The 22,539-nt window shown below is 46.4% G+C and overlaps 1 protein-coding gene across 3 annotated transcripts in view; it reads right to left on the reverse strand.

The window, feature by feature from the left end:
- Window positions 1-22,539, reverse strand: part of CFH (complement factor H) — a 712,377-nt gene that overhangs the window by 352,942 nt on the left and 336,896 nt on the right. The gene's annotated exons all lie outside the window — the stretch shown is intronic.

Genomic DNA, 22,539 nt, shown 5'->3' on the forward strand with positions numbered 1-22,539 from the left:
TGCCTAGGATCAGAAAGCTGGGTTTCCATTCTAGGTCATGGGTCTTCCAGCAAGAAAATGATCGCAAATATACTTCAAGTATCACCCAGACATAGATGCAAACAAAGCACTGGAGAGTTCAGATGTGGACATTTCATCTCCAGTAGCATGAAGTTTTCCACCACTACCTCTTACATACAGATGCTAGAGAGAAACTGTAAATAGACAGATTAAACCAGTTAATTTTACCTGCTTTTATGAATTTCTGAGTTCATAACACCATAAAAAACACGGATCGGTCTCCCTCTTACCAAACTCTCCCCTCTCCAATCTGTCTTGAATGCTGCACCCAGGATCATATTCCTCGCCAATCGTTACACCGATGCCTCTAACTTGTGCCAGTCATTACCCTGGCTACCCATCCACTCCAGAATCCAGTACAATCTTATTACCCTCACCCACAAAGCTCTCCATGGCTCAGCACCACCCTACATCTCCTCCCTTGTTTCAGTATAGCACCCTACCCGCACCCTCCGTTCTGCTGATGACCTGAGGTTAGCACGCTGAATAATCAGAACCTCCCACTCCCGTCTAAAAGACTTTACACGTGCTGCGCCAATTCTTTGGAATGCACTTCCCAGGTCAATACGATGAGTCCCCAATCCCCACAAGTTTAAGCGTGCCTTGAAAACGCATTTATTCAGACTGGCCTACCGCCTCAACACATTAACCTAATCTATCCCTGGGTGGCACAGTCAAAAGTTTTACCATAACCAGGTTCCCCGCATCATGTTTCCACATGCTTTATGCATCCATTAGCCCTCTGTGTCTGTACTGTTACACACTTAACATTATGGCTGGTCCAAACAATCAGGGCAATTGTTACCACCCACCTTTCGTGTCTCCCCTTTTTCCTCATAGATTGTAAGCTTGCGAGCAGGGACCTCATTCCTCTAGGTAATTATTATAATCTATGTGATTATTGTTATGCTGTAATGTCTATTGTTTGTACCAATCCCCTCTGAAATGTAAAGTGCTGTGGAATATGTCTGCGCTATAGAAATAAAATTTATTATTATTATTAACAATAATGTAAAATATGATGTAATAGTTCCCTGATGATCACATTCTCTGGAACAGTCAAGACTCATCTATTTACACACTGAACTCAGCTATGAGGGTCTGACCCCCCTTCCTTGCCTTTACATGTCATAGCTGCGGACCTGTTTCTCCTTAGCTCTGTAACATGAGACTACAGCTCATACACACACTCAATGTAACCTGAAATACCAGTGACTGGTTTCCTGCCTCACAGCAGGGGGTTTCTTTGTCTTCAAAATGTGCTCAGCTACTCTCATAGACTATCATTAGAATCTGATCATTTGGTCATAAAACTCTGCGAGTTTATGATAAAAATATGAAAGTTACATTTCTGCGCCGTGTGCCGACAAGGCTTCGTAGCCCGGGTTTTTTATAGTTCCAGCGCCAGCAGAACCAGAGAAATGGATTTCTCCTGAACGGCGTGAAATAACTAGTTCGAATTTGGTTTTGAATGATCGCCAGGGACAAGCTGAAAAAGATGATACTGTATGCGTTTCTATAAGAGGTACCCTCTGCGTGTTATGATTAGTATAAGTTTTTAGCCAGATTGTAGCTCTGAAAGCAAGGGGAGGGAGCCGGAAAACCAGCCCCTTTAGTGATGTCACAAGCCCAAAGGTTTAAGGAATTTTCCTCTACCCCCCATTCATTCTAGCTTGGGATGCCGTGGCAATAAGATCTCAAATGCATTGTGATGTTTGGCTCCTCCTCCCCGCATGGTTTTGCCTAAGATGATCTGACCAGCATGTGAGTCTCTTTCTTTGCTTAATCCTGTTTTAGTTGTAATTGCATTGTGCATACTTTTAATTGTCTCATTTTTGTAAAATCCTTTTTATAACTTCTGTAAACACTGCCTACCTTTCTTTGGAGTAAATATAAAATTTATTAGTTCTGTCATGAAAAGGAGTTTTGTATGACCTTTGGCCGCACACGGCTATCACATGTGCAGGGGGGCTTATCTTAGTTATCCCACCACTACCAACAATGTGACGAAAAGAGCAAGCTAGTCTTGTCCTAACAATTTATCGCAGGAGTTTATTGTAGATATTCCACTGCTGCCACAATATGTCACGAACTGCCGAGATTTATGTATATCCCACTTTCCAGGTACACTTTGGAACTCGCAGCTAACCGATGCCCACCTTACCCTCATGTCAGTCAGAGAACTGCACCTAGGATAATTAGTCGCCGGACGGGCTACTTGTTGTGCAATGGCTATTAGACCCGCTTGCAGTGAGGGAGTTATAAATGCTTTTGCCGCAGCCACAAAATCAGCTTATAAAACCCGCTCAGTCACTGCCAGCGCTACCCACCTAGCCAAAACACACTTCGCTGCCACCAGCTTCCGTTCTCTCTAATAATATTTAAAACTAGCTGAAGAGCCCGGCGCTGCCCGGGCATAGTAACTAACTGTGGTTAGTTATAGCAAATTATAATTATCCTCCATCCCATAGTCCCGTGCCCATATACCCATCATACATATCCACCATCCCATAGGCCCATGCCCACATACCCATCATACATATCCTCCATCCCATAGTCGAGTGCCCATATACCCATCACACATCCTCCATCCCATAGTCCCATGCCCATATACCCATCATACATATTCGCCATCCCATAGTCGAGTGCCCATATACCCATCACACATCCTTCATCTCATAGTCCCATGCCCATATACCCATCATACATATCCTCCATCCCATAGTCCCGTGCCCATATACCCATCATACATATCCACCATCCCATAGTCCCGTGCCCATATACCCATCATACATATCCTCCATCCCATAGTCCAGTGCCCATATACCCATCACACATCCTCCATCCCATAGTCCCGTGCCCATATACCCGTCATACATATCCTCCATCCCATAGTCCAGTGCCCATATACCCATCACACATCCTCCATCCCATAGTCAACCATTATGACATCATAGTGAGCGGTGGGACTTGCAACCTATGATGACATCAGCGTCACCGTGGCAACCATTATGACATCATAATGAGGGGCGGGGCTTGATACACACACTTTTTCCCCATTATGTAGATAGGGGCAAAATTGTTAGATGAATTGGAACGAGCTTGGTTAAGATTTTGCCTCACAACATAGCCTAGGACGCACTGGCAGGGCAAGGGTTCTCTGGCTCCACTGCGGGTATGGCATCTGCTACCTGAACTTCCTGATTTTCAGAGTTCTCTTGAGTCACGTCGTCTTGTACTACCAGTTGGGGAAATGTTAACACTGGCACCACTATGGCATCATTTACTTTAGTCCAATTGGCAGGGAATTCGCCAAGTATAGTGCTGACCTTTTCTTCTTCTTCTATGGGTTGGATGTTGCCTTGCTCTTCCAGTCTTTCCTTTAACTGGTCAGGGCATAACTTCATATGATCTCTTGATATTGCTGTTGAGGTTTCTCCTCCATCCTTACTAATAAGGCACACCTTGGTTTTGTCAAAGTTTGAGGGTAGAATGGTGTAAGGTTCAGCTTCCCATTGGTCATCCAATTTATGCAGTCTTTTTTTCCTCTTGAGGACTTGTTCTCCTGGTGACAAGGGAACTGCAGGTGCATGTTGGTTGTAGTGCCTTTCTTGTTTTTGTCTTGCCTGAGCAAGACTCTTCTCCACACACTCTTGTACTCTACGGTATTGTTGTTGTCTTTCTGTATCCCAGTCAGCATCTGGTGATGTTACTTCAGGTGTCAGGACTCCCATGTCCAAATCAATAGGCAGCTTACCAGGCCTCGCTCTTATTAGGTATGCTGGAGTGCAGTTGGTGGAATTCAGAGGAATGTGGTTGTAGAGGTCTACCAGATCTGGCAACTTTTCTGGCCACAGATTCCTCTCCTCCAAAGGCAAGGTCTTCAGCAGGTCGATCACCACCTGGTTCATCTTTTCACACATGCCATTGGTCTGTGGATGGCAGGGTGTTGTCCGGATTTTCTTACAACCGTACAAGTTACAGAATTCCTGGAACACTTCTGCCTCAAAAGCTGGACCTTGATCTGTAAGCACTGGCTCAGGATATCCATGTGGTCTACAGAAGTGCTGTTGAAAAGCTCTGGCTGCTGTCCTGGCTGTTTGATCTTTAACATGCACAACTACCAGGAATCTTGAGTAGTGGTCCACGATGGTAAGAGCATAGATGTAGCCTAAACGGCTTGCGACCAGCTTCACATGGTCTAGGACGACTAACTCAAGTGGCTGTTTGGTTATTATTGGCTGTAGAGGAGCTCTCTGGCTGTTTCAATCCTTTCTGCACAGGTTACATTGTCCACACTCCCGGCACCACTTTTCAATGGCTTTCCTCATACCAGCCCAGTAGAATCTCTTCCGGAGCAATGCTTCCAACTTCTTCCATCCGAAGTGGCCAGCTCCATTGTGGCATGCTTCCAAGACCATTGATGCCTCTCTCTTTGGGACGACCACCTGCCAGACCAGCTCATGAGTGCGGGCATTGATACTCCTCCGACACAGCTTTCCTTCATAGATGAACAGCCGGCCTCTTTCTTTCCACAACTGCTGGGTTTCTTCAGGAGCATCCGACTCTGGGCGTGAGTCAGCTTGTGACAGTAGCTCCTTCACCATGCGGACTGCGGGGTCACTATCCTGCATTTCTGCCCAATCGTGATGGGGCAATGGATTTAGGGTGACCTCTTTCAAGCCAGACCGCCTGTTTCTCAATCCTTGAGCTCGTTGGGCCGCAATTGGCCGGTGGAAGGGAGGTAACTCTATTTCTTCAAGAGCCTCAGGGTCTTCTCCTGCATCTGGCAGATTAGGCATTCTTGACAGCGCATCACCATTGGCATTCTTGTGCCCTGCTCGGTACTTGATGGTAAACTCATAGTTAGACAGCCGAGCCATCCATCGCTGCTCCAGTGCACCTAGTTTTGCAGTTTCCAAGTGGGTCAACGGGTTGTTATCCGTGAAGATGGTAAACTTGGCTGAGGCTAGGTAATGCTGGAATCTTTCGGTCACAGCCCAGACTATGGCCAGGAACTCCAGCTTGAAGGAACTGTAGTTGTCTGGGTTCCTTTCAGTGGGACGAAGCTTCCTGCTGGCGTAGGAGATCACTCTTTCTTTGCCATTCTGTACCTGTGACAGTACTGCTCCAAGTCCCACGTTGCTGACATCAGTATACAACACAAATGGTTTGTCATAATCTAGGTAGGCCAGAACTTCATCCCCTGTGAGAGCCATCTTCAGTCGATTGAAGGATCTCTTCAATTCCTCATTCCATTCAAAGGTGGAATTTTTCTGTTTGGCTTTCTTAGACTGCCCCACTGGGGCAGTGCAGAGCCCGAATGGCATATAGTTGAACTCACAGAGACCCATTGGGGTGGTAAATGCTGTTTTCTCCTTGTCTGCCTCTGCCACGGGAACCTGCCAATACCCATTAGTGAGGTCCAAGGTGGAAAAGTAGTTAGCAGTTTTAAGTGCGGCTAATGACTCCTCAATCCTAGGTAATGGGTAGGCATCTTTATGTGTAATGCTGTTAATTTTCCTGTAATCAACACACATTCTCATGGTACCATCCTTTTTCTTTACAAAAACTATTGGAGCTGCCCAGGGGCTACAACTGTCTCTGATAACCCCAGCTTCCTTCATCTCTCTCAACATACCTTTAGTACATTGGTATTGTGTTGGGGTATAGGCCGGTACCTTTCTTTAATGGGTGGATGATCTCCAGTGGGGATATGGTGTTGAACCCCTTTTGCATTACCAAAGTCTAGGGGGTGTTTACTGAATACCCGCTCATATTCCTGGGTCTTTGTACACCCCATTTTTCTGGTATGAAGGTGTGGAATCAGTTCCCACCTGCAGTTGCTGGTACCACTCCTCCAGCTGCTTGGCAGAGCCATTGTCCTCCACCTGGTCGGATGAGACCAAGGGCTCTGCTGCCTGCATTGCATTGTTACTGACAGCGAGCAGCTTAGCAACTGTGGCATACCGAGGTATTGTGGCCTCCTCCTCCCCACAATTCAAAAGGTGTACAGGTACTCTCCCTTTACGGACATCAACTACCCCTCTGGCTGTCAGGACAGTGGGCCTGCTATCAGAGTATACTGGCTCTACCATTGCCTGGTAATCTTTTCCTCTGAGGCCTATGGCTGCCCGACACCAAATTAACATTTCACATCTGGGGGGTATTGAAATGGGGAAAGAATCACTCACTCTGATGCTGCCAATTTCTCTGCCAGAGAGTTCTACCTGCTGTCTTTGCATCAGGGCCTTGATCTCCTTCTGTAGGACTCATTGTTCATTGGAACCAGCAGTCTCAGCCACCTGTTGCAACAAGACAATAACCTCGGAAAGACAGTTTTCAATTACATTGGTGCCAAGAGTCATCATTGGGTTACATTTTCGTCGATCAATATCCACAACTATCAGACCTTGAGATTTTAGCTCTACCCGACCCACTTTAACAATAATTTCTTTACATCCTACTTGTGGTAAAGACTGACCATTGCTGACCACTACTGTCAGTTCATCAGTTAGGCCATGGGTAAGTTCAGAGTCAGCCCAATACTGCTTGTAAAGGATATACGGCATAGTGGTCACCTGGGAGCCAGTGTCCAGCAAAGCGTTCATGGGGATACCATCAATCACCACAGGGAGGATCGGTCTCCCACCAACATACTTGGCTCGCCAGTTCTTTGGGCCTTGTGGTCCTACTCCTGGGGGTTGGCCCTCTGCCCCAGGGTTTGCTCGTTTAAATAACAAAATCTTGCAAGGTGGCCTGCCTTGTGGCAGTGAAGACAGATGGGACATCAGTCCTGGTCATAGCGATTGTTGTTACTTCCTCAGAGTGGCGGGGTCCTCTTCTTTCATAGCCACGGGACATCCTCTGGACTGGAAGCCAGCTGGATCTTTTCCTTGGAGGACACCTGCAGGGACTGCGCAGTTTTAGTAAGTGCAGCAATACCTTTGGTCAACTCCTGGACCTGAAGACGCAGGTCTGCCGATGGATTTTTGTCCAGAGTTTGCGCATCAGCCTCCACAGGGATGGAAGGGAAAGATGTTGCTTCCTGGTGGTAGGTGATCGCTGGGCATCTAGGGGGCACTGGACGGCTGACAGTTGGTTCTTGCAATACTAGGATAGCCCTGTCCTTGAAATAAGCAAAGTCCAGATCAGGGTTTTGTAGGGCTACGGTACGCAGCTGGGCTCTGTGGGTACTGGATAGGAGTATCACGCTTACCCTTATCTGCAGGAGGGTAGCGTGACCGGTCAGCGGTCCCGGCGTCAGCGTAGAAACTCAGACCGCGGGGCTGTCAGAGGGGCCCGTGTAGGAACACAGTTTGGGAGGTCGCAGGACCTGTGGAAGGGGCGGAGCGCTGGTAGAAGCACTCAGAGGCTGCAGGACCTAGCACCACGTGACCTGTGACGTCAGAGGGGGCGGAGCTTATCGCAGGGACGCTGAGGTGACGGGCAGGGGGCTCAGAGAGCCAGGGGTTTATACAGTAGCGATGGTCGGGCAATCCAGAAGTCATACACAGGAGGAGCAATGCAGTACAGAATCAGGCAGAACAAGAATGGTCAGGGAAGCAGGAGGTCAGGCATGGGTCGGGCTGCACGGTACAAAATCAGAAAGCGAGAGGGTAGTCTAGGGAAGCCAAAGGTCAGAACACGGGTAGAGCAGGACGGTACCAAATCAGAAAGCCAAGAGACAAAAACCAGAAACCAGACCAGATCATACACACCACAGACACGGAAACAGGCGAGAGGCACTTAGCAAATACAGGGTCGGACACACTCAAGTATGAAATATAAACGACAGGGAAGGTTGCTCGCCTGAGGCCATAAATTCCCTCCCTGAGGCCAAAGAGAGGCTCTAACCATTAACCCTTCGCTTGTCAGACCAAAATTCCACATACCATGACAAGGAGTCCCTCAATGAATTGCTCCTTCAGCAGTCCGTCTCCATCTTTCACGCTGTCTGGGGCAATCTGCTTGACGGCTTGCAGTGCCTCCTGCAGGTTAAGAGCATAGTCCCTTATACTGTCCTGCGCCTTCTGTTTACATCCAAAGAACCTCATCTTGATTTCAGCTGCAGTACGGGTGTCAAAGGTGCTTCTCAGCTTGGCCAGAATCTTTTTAACAGTCTCTTTGTCAATGTCCTGCCAGGCTTTTACTTCTCTCTGTGCTGCACCTGTTAGCTGCCCAATTAGGATATTCACTTTCTGGCTTTCAGATAGAGGATACACCTCAAACAAGCTGCACAGTCTCTCTTTGAATTCACTCAGGGTATGTGACTCCCCTGAATACTGCGGTAGCCAAGCAGCTCCAGGTATGTAGGGCATAGACAGCGGCATTATGGGGACCGCTGCGGTGGGCGCTATTTCTTGCAGTGCCCTGGAGGCAACACATGCTGCTGGATTCAGCGGCGCTATCGGAGCCGCAGCCGCGTTGAGCCCTGCATCTTGCGGCGCTAATGGGTTTGCGGGGGCATCCGCCGCTGCATCGGCGCTTGCCTCAGACATTCTCTTCTCCCCCCTAGTTAACGTTAGCCAGGGCCTGGGGTTGAGCAGGCTTACCGGCTGGATGATAGGGCCGCAGGCCTCCTCGTCTCACTTCTCGCGCGCTGTCCTCTCTTCCCGTGTGGGACTTCACTTCATCGCGCTCTCCGTCCGGCTGTGCCCACGAAGGTCTGCCCCCTTTTCTTCCCGCGCGTGCCAATCAGCGGGATAATGGCGGCAATGGCGCCAATTACGCACACAGTCTATAGCACTAAACCCCAAGTCTCTGGCATACAGGACCCGGGGACACCGGGCTCTGAAATCCTGTTCGTGACGCCAAAAATGGGTCACCCTCCCAGGGCTGTGGGGTACTCGGTACCGGGCCGGTCTCTCAGATGAGAATGTCACAGCAGTGGTGACCCGGTCCGTGGCCCTGGGCGCCCATGTAAAAGGGGTTGAGTTGGGAATAAAATTTATGAGTAAATTATTTGTGACGCCACCTGTGGTGTTCGGCAATGAAGGTGTTAAGCCCACGCTGCAGACAGATCCTCTGGGACAGATGGTGGGGTGCAACAATGATGGTGTAGCCCTCCACAAGCAGGGCTGTAGGTCCCAGGGCAGTGTAGATAAAGGTTTAGGAAGAGGGTGCAGTGTTTGGCACAGAGATGTAGCAGTGCTGAGGATGTGGCAGGAAGGAGGCAAGGACACAACAGGGTGCAGTTTCTTTACCTTTACTTGGCAAACGCAGTTCAGGGTCCTGGTTACAGATGGCACAGGAGCAGGCTAGCCTGGAAGCAACTCAGGGATCTCTCTTTCAGATGGGTTGTGTAGTCTCCTTCCTAGCGCAGGCTTGAGGTACATGCAGTACGTGTTACACTGAAGTTCCTCCTTCTTATCTTCTCTTAGAACTACATCGTATGGCAGACAGCTGTAGCCCTCTATCTCTCTTGGCTCACCTGTCACTGTTGTGCCTCTGAGTCTTAGGTGGGAATAGAGCATTTACAGCTTCCTATTCCTCTGGTTTCTGTTGCAGGACTTTCATTCAGTATCCATTCAACTGTGGAGACCAGGCTCCAGATCATGCGCTATCACTGGGAGGGAGCTCTCTATCCTCAGCTCGACCTCCAGCTCCTCTCTCCACGTCTACACACGTTGCCCTCCTCACACTAACTGACCATTTCCCCTCCTGGCCCTCAGAGAGCACTCCTCCCCCTTTCCTGGTTCAGAGCTCCCTCTGTTGGCCTGGAGTGGGAACTGTGTTGCATGAAAATGATTAACTGCTAGAGAGACCCTTCATTGCTTCCAAGCCTGACATCACCCTCCCTGGAGGAAGGAAATGCCACTGTGGCGACCATACTCCTGGGGGCGCCACAGATTCACGGGAGAAAACTTGTATGCGATTGTGGGAAGAGAAGATAAGAGGGGAGTAGAGAAGGAGATCTTGTGAGGATTGAAGATTGCGTGCAGGTAAGTACCGGGAGACGAGGTCATTTGAGCAGTGTTTCCATCATTTTCAGATGTTTTTAGACCTTAAAAGGACCCCGGGGGGATCGCGGTAAAAATGCTCGGGTTTCCCATAGACTTACATTGGGCTCATTGTTCTGTCCGAGTACATGAGTATTCCAATTTGCTGAACACGACCAAGGAGCACCCGAGCATTTTAGTGCTCGCCCATCTCTAATTGCGATCACAGCTATGCCTGTGACTGCAATGCAATCTCATGGCCTCCATATGCTTCTTTGCACATCCTGGGGGGCACATAGCGACCTTCACATATAACACCGGTCACTGCCTCCACTGCCTCACTATATATATATATATATACAGTATTTCAAGTCTCCTATTTTGTGTTCTCCAGTGAAAGTGAACTCCATGCTAACTTGCTTCTTTTTGTGCTGACTTCACTGCATCTGTGGCACCCCAGGGGAGTCCAGTCACCACAGAGATACTGCACCTCACCAAGAGGTGTGGTATTCCACTCCTCAGGTAAGGTGGAGGCACCTCACAGGACTCTAACACCTGCGTCCAACACATCCAGCACACACACCCTATAGCAGCAGGGCATCTGGATGAACCCCACGGGAGGAGGATCTCAACTCTGCCTGGGTAGTGAAAGGGTGTTAGGAGGTGGGTGGAACTAGTGAATGAGAGCGGAGAACAGAGTGTAGTCTAAGAGATGTGAGGAGGAAGTGAAGATGGAAAGACATGTGTGAAGCAGCTCCTGGTGAGAGGAGCTGCTGGGAAGAAAAAGAGACTGAAGGAAGCTGCCTGAAGAGGGAAGGGATCCCAGGCAAGGTACGGCGACCATACTGTCCATGGGGCTCGTTCCACGCTGGCTAACGTCGGGTGGAGGGGTCAGTCGCAGTATAGGGACTGGCCCTATATCTAGTAGAGTGAACAAAGGACTTAGGATGCTTTCACACTTGCTTTTTTTGCGCTGCGCACCGTGCGCAGTGCAAACGCACATAAAAAAACGCATCATGCGTTTTTGTGCTTTTATTTGCGGTTTTGTGCGCGTTTTTTTTTTAAAAAACGCATGCTTTTTTTGCGCTGACGTGCGCATTACCATGTGCACGTCAGCGCACCCATAGACTATAATGGGTGGTTGGGTGAAAAAAAACACATTGCGTGCGCATGCGTTTTTTTGGGACAAGTGGGATGCACAAAAAATGCAAGAGTGCATTTTGTGTGCCCAAGCGCACACTACAAAAAAACGCATGCACATACAAATGCACACAAACGCATGTGTATGCGCACCCATGTGTTATGAGCTCATTTTCTGCTCCACCAGTTGAGAGTTCTCCTTCCGTCCTCCCTCTGGTGGTGACAGGAGGTAGAGAGGTTGGTTTAATTGGTAGTGATCTGCCACCTGGTGAGGAAGATAACGATTGGATCTCTGGAGTATCAGACTGGATATAAGACAGCCGACGCCCTATCCTGGTGCTGGTGATTCAGTCTGCTTCTCAGGTCTTGGACTCAGCTCTGTTCCAGTCTTCTCAAGTTAAGTTTGTTTTTGCTAATGTTCACACTTGCTCTTGTTGGTCAATTCAGTTTTTTGTGTGGTCAGCCAGCCCGGCTGGGCTTTGCTGAATTTCCACTAGATTGGCTCTTTTTGCTCTGTCTCAGAATATTTCAGAGTGCTGATATAGTGGGAGAAGTCTAGTGACTTCAGGGTTAATTTTGCTATCAGTTGTGATGGACATTTTGGTAGGGTTTTTGGAAGATTGCAGACAGTGTCTTTCCTTTCCTGTCCTTTCTAGGAAGTTTGGCACCATCGTTTGCTCAGCCTATTTTCCTGCCTTTGTTTGTGTTTTCATCTTGTTTCACCGTCAATACTTGTGGGGGACTGTCTTTCCTTTGGGGTCTGCACTGGGGCAGTTAGTTTTCCTCTTTTCCTGCTTTAGGCTTATTTAGCTCTCCAGTTGTGACGAGGCGTCTAGGACCACCGTAGGAACGCTCCACGACTGCTGCTAGTTGCGTGTTAGGATCAGGGGTCTGCAGTCTGCTTAGTTACCAACCTCTTTGGTTTTCTGAGGCTTAGCTTGTGTTGTTTTTTATTTCCTCCTCTGAGACCCATTCATAACACCCATGTAAAGAATAGGGAAAAAAAATGCATGCTTTTTTTGCGCAAAAAAATGCAAGTGTGAAACCAGCCTTAGCTAGATAAACCAGAGGCTCCGAGCATTGCAAGTGCTGCAGCCAAATCTACAAATACATTGCTGAAAAGGCAGACACATAGGATCCAGGGACCTAGAGGTTATGCATGACAAGATCCAAGACTGCTTGAACACTGTTTGTGAAGGTGCTGGACAGGAGGGAGAAAATCAGCACAGTGAGACGGCCAGGAAAGGCATACACTGAAGGGAGTTCTGGAAAGGTGTTCTCCATCTATCTGGGAGTTTGCTGGACTCCTGACCTTGAGGATGCAGTACCAAGCGGGCATCTATGCGCACCAGAATTGTGAGTAAAGCTTTGGAACTGCATTCAGCTGTGTCTCCTGCCTTCTTCCTGCGTCACCTGCTCAGCACTGCTACATCCCTTGCTCCACACTACCTCACCATCTTCCTTAACGTCTTCTACATCTTCCCTGGGACAAAGCTCTGCCTGTGGAGAGCTATTCCAACTCTGCTGCATCACACCATCAGTCCCAGAGGATCTGAACTACAGCGTCGGCTAACACCTTTATTGCCGAGTATCACAGGTGGCGCCACAAACTTATCTACACATAGACTTTATACCTCAATTCTTATTTTTACATGGACACTCAGGGCCACGGACTGGGTTATTGCTGCCGTGACACATTCCTTTAAGAAACCGGCCCAGTACCGAGTAATCTCACGGCCCTGGGGGCGCTTCACATCCGTCCTTCTGCTCCCTGGATTCCTGAGTGTACTGTGTACCATGATGTCCCCTTGTGCCATACTGTCAGCTGCTCAAACACATGGGGATTGTATTCACACCTGGGCTCAGTGGATCCACGTCACAAAGTAAGCATGGCAATCGGGTTCTATATTTAACTCTCCCATTTCTCAGTACATGAATACTTGACTTGCAATTAGGGGGAATGAGGGAGGTTAGAAAAATAGCTGTCAGCCAAATTTATTTTAGGCCAATAGCTATGGTATGTACAAAAAGTATGACCTATTTAAGAAGTTTAAAATTGAATTGTAGCCTGATGAGTGATGACACTGAGTCTATATAATATATAATAAGCAATCATTACATACGAAATGTATTCTGATTCCACAAATAATACATAGAGCATTTAGTATTTTGTACTAATTTTATTTACCTATAGGAATATTTTTACATGCATTGATCATGAATAGCTACTTGTAAATCAGGTAGAAAGAATTACAATTACCTAATGAAAGATTATCCTTGAATTTTTCTTGGATTTTTTTGATTATAAAAGTCAGTTGATCTGAGTAAGTAAAGATACACTTCAGAGGTGTATCTGTACATAGAGTCAAAGATTGTGACACTGATATAATGAGAAATGAGGCAGGAAGTTGATTCTTCTGCTCTGTCTCTGACTGAGCACTCCACCCATAAGCCTCAGGTGGTTTAAATTACAGGAAAATCCTACTTTCCCATATAAATGTAGACTTCAGTCTAAGAGAGGACTCACATTAGGCAGGTTCCCAGCAGCGAGAATTGCCTTATCGCTGCTGCCGGGTACTCATAAATTGGCCAATTCATGCATTAAGTATTCTCATTTTTTCCTATTTCCTAGAGCAGTAGTGATGAGCGATCATACTCGCCACTACTCGGTGCTTGCCAAAGCATCTCACTGCTCGAGATGCTCGGAGCTCGCCGATTGTTTCTGGGGTTGCTCAGCGGGAGCTTGGGTCCCCACCCTGCATGTTTGGCACTAGAGAGCCAATGAACATGCAGGGATTGTCTGCCACACACTGTAATGCCGCAGCCATGTTGGTTTGGTTGTGGCATTACTGTGATTAGCTGGCCACACAGCATCATCAGATCTATATCAGACCTGGCACCCCCATGCTCATCACATTTTGCTCCGCAATCAGGTAGTGTAGGGAGAGTTGCTGCTGAGCTAGCGAGAGATTTGTTTGGTTCGCACTTAGTGTGGGTATACCCTATATAATACACATATCCATCTCAACTAACAGTCCTTCTGAGGACTAATAAAGCTACATACAGTTAGGTCCATATATATTTGGACAGAGACAACATTATTCTAATTTTGGTTCTAGACATTAACACAATGAATGTTAAACAAAACAATTCAGATGCAGTTGAAGTTCAGACTTTCAGCTTTCATTTGAGGGTATCCACATTAAAATTGGTTTAGGAGTTTCAGCTCCTTTACATGTGCCACCCTGTTTTTAAAGGGACCAAAAGTAATTGGACAGATTAAATAATTGTAAATAAAATGTTCATTTCTAGTACTTGGTTGAAAACCCTTTGTTGACAATGACTGCCTGAAGTCTTGAACTCATGGACATCACCAGACGCTGTGTTTCCTCCTTTTTGATGCTCTGCCAGGCCTTCACTGTGGTGGTTTTCAGTTGCTGTTTGTTTGTGGGCCTTTCTGTCTGAAGTTTAGTCTTTAACAAGTGAAATGCATGCTCAATTGGTTTGAGATCAAGTGACTGACTTGGCCATTCAAGAATATTCCACTTCTTTGATTTAATAAACTCCTGGGTTGCTTTGGCTTTATGTTTTGGGTCATTGTCCATCTGTAGTATGAAACGACGACCAATCAGTTTGGCTGCATTTGGCTGGATCTGAGCACACATTATGGTTCTGAATACCTCAGAATTCATTCGGCTGCTTCTGTCCTGTGTCACATCATCAATAAACACTAGTGACCCAATGCCACTGGCAGCCATACATGCCCAAGCCATCACACTGCCTCCGCTGTGTTTTACAGATGATGTGGTATGCTTTGGATCATGAGCTATACCACGTCTTCGCCATACTTTTCTCTTTCCAACATTCTGGTAGAGATTGATCTTGGTTTCAACTGCAGCTGAATTGTTTTGTTTAAAATTCATTGTGGTAATGTCTAGAACCAAAATTAGAAAAATGTTGTCTATGTCCAAATATATATGGACCTAACTGTAGATATCAGTGCTAGGCAGGCAGGCAGTGCTTGTGTAGAAATCACAGGAACGTGGGATGCAGTGACGTGCAGGAGCAGAACAAAGGTTAACAGTTTTATTTTACAGGGGAATACTCCACGCAGGGAGGTAATGGGTTAAACAAGGAATTAACAGTATAAATGGAAAAAGGATATGGTGAGTAGAAGCACAATAGTACAGATCATGGCAGTTCTGATGAGTCACTGGTTCCTCAGTTCATGAAGTTAATAGCGCCGACAACGGCTGGCGCGGTGTCCTTTCCAATGGGGTCCAGTAAACAACAATACCCCGTCTTCTGGCGACAGTGGTCGGTCTCAGGTACCTTCCACTGCCCCTAGTCCATATACTGCAGTGGCTGACAAGGGTACGGGCCACAGTCCTGTATGAGCCCAACGTGGCACTGCAACTATAATCACTTATGTAGTCAGGTCACAAGTCTCAAGGCAATTAATAACTGACAACATCACACACCCGGTCTCTTTCAGGCGGCACCTTGCTTTATGGTAGTCACCGGGCACACACTGCATGTCTTTCCCTCTCTGGTCCCCGATGTTGGTGGCCGACGGCGGACGCTAACCTGAGCAATGCTGGTGCTCACAGGACGGAGCACTCCTCTCTCTGGCTTCTACAGCATGCCTGGCCCTTGTCTCTGCTAAGGCATGGCCAACTCGGCTCTGCTGTGTGTGCACGGCTCTGCAAGTGATGGGGGCCCTCTCTATGTGGCCCAGCGCAGCACTGGTACTCTCTGGTGGAGGCAGGGGGACCAGAGTGCGCCTCTCACCGCTCTGCATGCTGCCCTCTGTTGTTGCCAAACTGTTCTGCCACCTTCCTGGGACAGCAGGAAAGCCCTCTTCACTAGCTTTTCCCCCAGGCAATAGAGAAAGGTCCAGCTCACTCAGGCTACCCCCCCCAGGAACAGGGGATGCAACCTCAACAGTTCGGACCTGGCATGCAGGTAAACGCATTCCGGTCGTCCCCCTTACATGTGGCAGACTTCAGTGCATATAGCAAGAGGGTCCATTCCAGTTCTGTCTGTTGCTTCCTATTACAGATATTTCTAGACATAGCCCCAGGTATCAGGGGCCAGTAATAATTTTTTTGGGGATCTTAATCCTGATTATTTGCTTTAAAAACAATCCAGAGAAACTGTTTTTCTGCTCCATTTGCTTGTAGGCACTGCAGAATACAGTCAGATCCTTTACATATTACAGTGATAAAAAAACAGCTATTTTAACCCCTTCACCCCCAAGGGTGGTTTGCACGTTCATGACCGGGCCAATTTTTACAATTCTGACCACTGTACCTTTATGAGGTCATAACTCTGGAACGCTTCCATGGATCCCGGTGATTCTGACATTGTTTTCTCGTGACATATTGTACTTCATGGTAGTGGTAAAATTTCATTCAAATAACTTGCGTTTATTTGTGAAAAAAATGGAAATTTGGCAAAAATTTTGAAAATTTTGCAATTTTCCAACTTTGAATTTTTATGCCCTTAAATCACAGAGATACGGCACACAAAAAACTTGATAAGTAACATTTCCCACATGTTTACTTTACATCAGCACAATTTTGGAACCAAAATTTTTTTTTGTTAGGAAGTTATAAGGGTTAAAAGTTGACCAGCGATTTCTCATTTTTACAACACCATTTTATTTTTAGGACCACATCACATTTGAAGCCACTTTGAGGGGTCTATATGATAGAAAATACCCAAAAGTGACACCATTCTAAAAACTGAACCCCTTAAGGTGCTCAAAACCACATTCAAGAAGTTTATTAACCCATTAGGTGCGTCACAGGAATTTTTTTGAATATTTAAAAAGAAATGAACATCTAACTTTTTTTCACAAAAAAAATACTTCAGGTTCAATTTTTTTTATTTTACCAAGGGTAACAGGAGAAATTGGACTGCAAAAGTTATTGTGCAATTTGTCCTGAGTACGCTGATACCTGATTTGTGGGGGGGAACGACTGTTTCGGCGCATGGCAGAGCTCAGAATGGAAGGAGCGCCGTTTGACTTTTTCAATGCAAAATTGGCTGGAATTCAGATCGGACGCCATGTCACGTTTGGAGAGTCCCTGATGTACCTAAACAGTGGAAACCCCCTACAAGTGACCCCATTTTGGAAACTAGACCCCCCAAGGAACTTATCTAGATATGTGGTGAGAACTTTGAACCCACAAGGGCTTTACAGAAGTTTATAACGTACAGCGGTACAATTAAAAAATCATATTTTTTCCACAAAAATGATCTTTTCACCCCAATTTTTATTTTCCCAAGGGTAACAGGACGCTAAAAGTTATTGTGCAATTTGTCCTGAGTATGCTGATACCCCACATGTGGGGGTAAACCACTATTTGGGCGCATGGCAGAGCTCGGAAGGGAAGCAGCGCCATTTGACGTTTTTGGCTGGAATTGAGATCGGACACCATGTCGCGATTGGAAAACCCCTGATGTACCTAAACAGTGGAAACCCCCAACAAATGACACCATTTTGGAAACTAGACCCCATAAGGAACTTATCTAGATGTGTGGTGAGAACTTTGAACCCCCAAGGGCTTCACAGAAGTTTATAACATAAAGCCGTACAATTAAAAAATCATATTTTTTCCACAAAAATGATCTTTTCACCCTCAATTCTTATTTTTCCAAGGGTAACAGCACCCTAAAAGTTATTGTGCAATTTGTCCTGAGTATGCTGATACCCCACATGTGGGGGTAAACCACTATTTGGGCGCATGGCAGAGCTCGGAAGGGAAGCAGCGCCATTTGACTTTTTAGCTGGAATTGAGATCGGAACCATGTCGCGATTGGAAAACCCCTGATGTACCTAAACAGTGGAAACCCCCCACAAATGACACCATTTTGTAAACTAGACCCCCCAAGGAATTTATCTAGATGTGTGGTGAGCACTTTGAACCCCCCAGTGCTTCACAGAAGTTTATAACGCCCGGGCGTGAAAATAAAAAAATCGTATTTTTTCCACAAACATGATCAATTAGTCCCCAATTTTTTCATTTTCCCAAGGGTAACAGGAGAAATTGGACCTCAAAAGTTGTTGTCCAATTTGTCATGAGTACGCTGACACCCCATATGTGGGAGAAAACTACTGTATGGACACACGTCAGGGCTCGGAAGGGAAGTAGTGACGTTTTGGAATGCAGACTTTGATGGTATGGTCTGCGGGTGTCATGTTGCCTTTGGAGAGCCCCTAATGTACCTAAACAGTGGAAACACCCACAAATGACCCCATTTTGGAAACGAGAACCCCTAAGGAACTTATCTAGATCTGTGGTGAGCACTTTGAACCCCCAAGGGCTTCACAGAAGTTTATAATGCCCGGGCATGAAAATAAAAAAATCGTATTTTTTCCACAAACATGATCAATTAGTCCCCAATTTTTTCATTTTCCCAAGGGTAACAGGAGAAATTGGACCCCAAAAGTTGTTGTCCAATTTGTCATGAGTACGCTGACACCCCATATGTGGGAGAAAACTACTGTATGGACACACGTCAGGGCTCGGAAGGGAAGTAGTGACGTTTTGGAATGCAGACTTTGATGGAATGGTCTGCGGGTGTCATGTTGCCTTTGGAGAGCCCCTAATGTACCTAAACAGTGGAAACACCCACAAATGACCCCATTTTGGAAACGAGAACCCCTAAGGAACTTATCTAGATCTGTGGTGAGCACTTTGAACCCCCAAGGGCTTCACAGAAGTTTATAATGCCCGGGCATGAAAATAAAAAAATCGTATTTTTTCCACAAACATGATCAATTAGTCCCCAATTTTTTCATTTTCCCAAGGGTAACAGGAGAAATTGGACCCCAAAAGTTGTTGTCCAATTTGTCATGAGTATGCTGACACCCCATATGTGGGAGAAAACTACTGTATGGACACACGTCGGGGCTCGGAAGAGAAGCAGTGACGTTTTGGAATGCAGACTTTGATGGAATGGTCTGCGGGTGTCATGTGCGTTTGGAGAGCCCCTGATGTACCTAAACTATTGAAACTCCCCACAAGTGACCCCATTTTGGACACTAGACCCCCTCACGGAACTTATCTAGATGTGTGGTGAGCACTTTGAACCCCCAAGTGCTTCACAGAAGTTTATAACGCTTGGACGTGAAAATAAAAAATCATTTTTTTCCACAAAAATGATATTTTTGCCCCCAAATTTTTATTTTCCTAAGGGTAACAGGAGAAATTGGACCCCAAAAATTGTTTTGCAATTTGTCCTGAGTAGGCTGATACCCTACATGTGGGGGTAAAACACTGTTTGGGCGCATGGCAGAGCTTGGAAGGGAAGGCGCACCATATGACTTTTTCAACTCAGAATTGGCTGAAATTGAGATCAGACGCAATGTTGCATTTGGAGAGCCCCTGATGTGCCCAGACAGTGGAAACCCCCAATTCTAACTCCAACCCGAACCCCAACACACCCCTAACCCTAATCTCAGCCCTAACCCTAACCCTAGCCCTAACCCTAGCCCTAACCCTGGCCCTAACCCTAGCCCTAATGGAAAAATGGAAATAAATCCATTTTTTTTATTTTATTTTTCCCTAACTAAGGGGGTGATAACGGGGGGTTTGATTTACTATTTGTGGCGGTTTTTATGTTTGGCAGCTGTCGCACGCTAAAAGACGCTTTTTATTGTAAAAACAGTTTTTGCATCACCACATATTGAGAGCTATAATTTTTCCGTATTTGCAACACAGAACTAGACCCCAATCAGAGGACCATAAAACATCCAGACTCCTTATCTATGAACTGGTCCAATGTTTATATTTATGTTTCTCCCTCTCCCATATTGATAGTTCTGCTTCACGTCACTTGTCTTATCTATTGCATTTTTTCTAGGCTGTATTGTGCATAAATATGTGACTTCAGATTTTGTATTAGTCTAGCCTGATGAAGAGACCTGAGTAGTCTCGAAAGCTTGCAATGTATTACCATCTTTTCAGTTAGCCATTAAAAGGTATCAACTACTGAGGACTCTCAACACATAAACCTGATACTCAGAGCGTACAGGAGATACAGATCTTCCACGCCACCAAGATACACTAATGAGCGGTGACAGAACTTATGCAGACTTACCCTAACTCTGCTGAATGAAGGTGCTGTGCCAATCACAGTGAATGATCCACAGAATTGCACGTCTGAAGGGGTGTCGGCCCCCTTCAGCCGTGCATCCAGGACACTACCGGCCGGAGCTATCCTGGCTCTGCCTGGCTCTATTCACTACTTGCACTCCATTCAGCTGAGCTCATTCACTTCATCCTCCCAGCTTGTCACATACTTATCCAGCAATTCTCTGGATCATTCACTGTGATCGGCACAGCACCTTCATTCAGCAGAGTTAGGGTAAGTCTGCATAAGTTCTGTCACCACTCATTAGTGTATCTTGCTGGCGTGGAAGATCTGTATCTCCTGAACGCTCTGAGTATCGGGTTTATGTGTGAAAGTCAGGATGTTTACTTTCACTTTTATCATTACTGAATCGTCCTGTGAGCGCGGTACCGTCCTCTGTTTACTCAGGTCTCCACTTAAATTTTTTTGCAGTGTTTTAGCAAAGTTATTGACACCAGTTTGCTGAAAAAAAATAGTTACCTACAGGACAGATATTTTAAACTGTGGTTTGTCGGTCACACGGAGCACATATCAGTGCACTCAAAATTGCGCCATTTCAGGCCTCCATTTAAATTTTGCTGCAGTGTCTTAGCCAAGTTAATGACACCAGTTTATTGAAAAAAAACTGTTACCTACAGGCCAGATATTTCAAACTGTGGCTTGTATGTCACACGGATTGCATATCAGTGCACTCAAAGTTGTGCCATTTCAGGCCTCCACTTAAATGTTTTTGCAGTCTTTTAGCCAAGTTATTGACACCAGTAGTGTTGAGCATTCCGATACCGCAAATATCGGGTATCGGCCGATATTCGCGGTATCGAAATTCCGATACTGAGTTACGATACTTTTAGCATATCGAATACCAGAATCGGAAGTTCCCATAATGCTATGAGCCAGTTTGATTTGATTCAGCCAATGACAATCCTCAGAAGTGTGGGCACATCCTGTTAGGCATGTAGGCATGTTAAATAATGGCATGGCTGTGATTGGCTGCTGAAATGATGGCATGATGCACTATAAAAGCCGCTGCCGCCGCCATTTAGGGTTCACTCTGCTGTGAATTCAGTTAGGGACAGGCTGCTGTTCAAGACTGAGGGACAGTTAGAGAAAGCGATTTTACAAACCATATTGTGCTTTACCCAGGCTACATAATCAATCAGTGTAGCTTTCTTTTGCCTTGCAGCAGTGTTCACAGCTGTCTGCAAGGTCTGTGTGAGTGCAGCTCACGCTGTGCCACATCTGGTTGTAGGCCGCTCAGCGTGTCACTGCCTCATACATATTTTTCTTTTATTGCTGCAGATTTTTCTTTCTCCTATTAGTGTGCATCCATCCGTGTTATGATTGAGTCACCGTAGGAGGCAAAAACAGAAATGCTAGCTAAGTCCAGAAAACCAGAGAAGTTGGCAGCTATCGGATTGCAGACCCCTGAACCTATCAACACAACTAGCAGTAGCCGTGGGGGGTTCCTACGATGCCCTAGACCCCTCGATCACAGCCGGAGAATTAAATAGGCCTAAAGAAAGAAAGGGGAAAACTAAACTGCCCCAGAGCAGACCCCAAAGCAATAGGCAGCCCCAACATATAATGACGGTGAAGCAAGATGAAAATACTAACACAGACAGAAAGATAGACTGAGCAAAGACGGGGCCCAAGCTAACTAGATAGAAAAGGACAGGAAGGCTGCTGTCTGCAATCCGTGAAAAACCCTATGAAAATAAGAGCCAACAGACTGACAGTGAAAAAGGCCCTGAAGACGCTAGGCTTCAAAAAGCTATGTCAGTACTCAGGAATATTCTGAAGACAGAGCTACAGGCAAAAGGAGATTCAGCTCACCCCAGCAGGGAATGGCAGAATACAGAAAAGCAAGGGAAACAAAAAACAAAACAAAAATGCTAACAGGCAAAACAGAAAACTTAGCTTTAGAGGAGCAGGAATCAGACTGGTGTCCCAGAAGTCCACAGAGAAATCACCCGCAGGGCAGATGGGCGTCGGCAGCCTTATATCCAGTCCGTGACTCCACTCAGCCAGTCATCCTCATTAGGCTCAGGTGCCTGATAATCAGGCTCATTACCTTCCTCTACCAGAATAGGGAGCCCACCAGACCTCAGTGACGAAGGGGAAAATGAACTCACAACACATCCGTATCCATATAGGTTGGTTGAAAACACTATAGGAGTAGACAGCGAAGCCCCTCTGCAGCCTTTCAGTGCTAGTGCCCAGTTATCTGCACTGCTCACGGCTGTCTGAGAGGTCT

Source organism: Dendrobates tinctorius, unplaced genomic scaffold (assembly GCF_039654945.1).
Source record: "Dendrobates tinctorius isolate UK_male_01 unplaced genomic scaffold, ASM3965494v1 ptg000074l, whole genome shotgun sequence".
Taxonomy (NCBI): domain Eukaryota; kingdom Metazoa; phylum Chordata; class Amphibia; order Anura; family Dendrobatidae; genus Dendrobates; species Dendrobates tinctorius.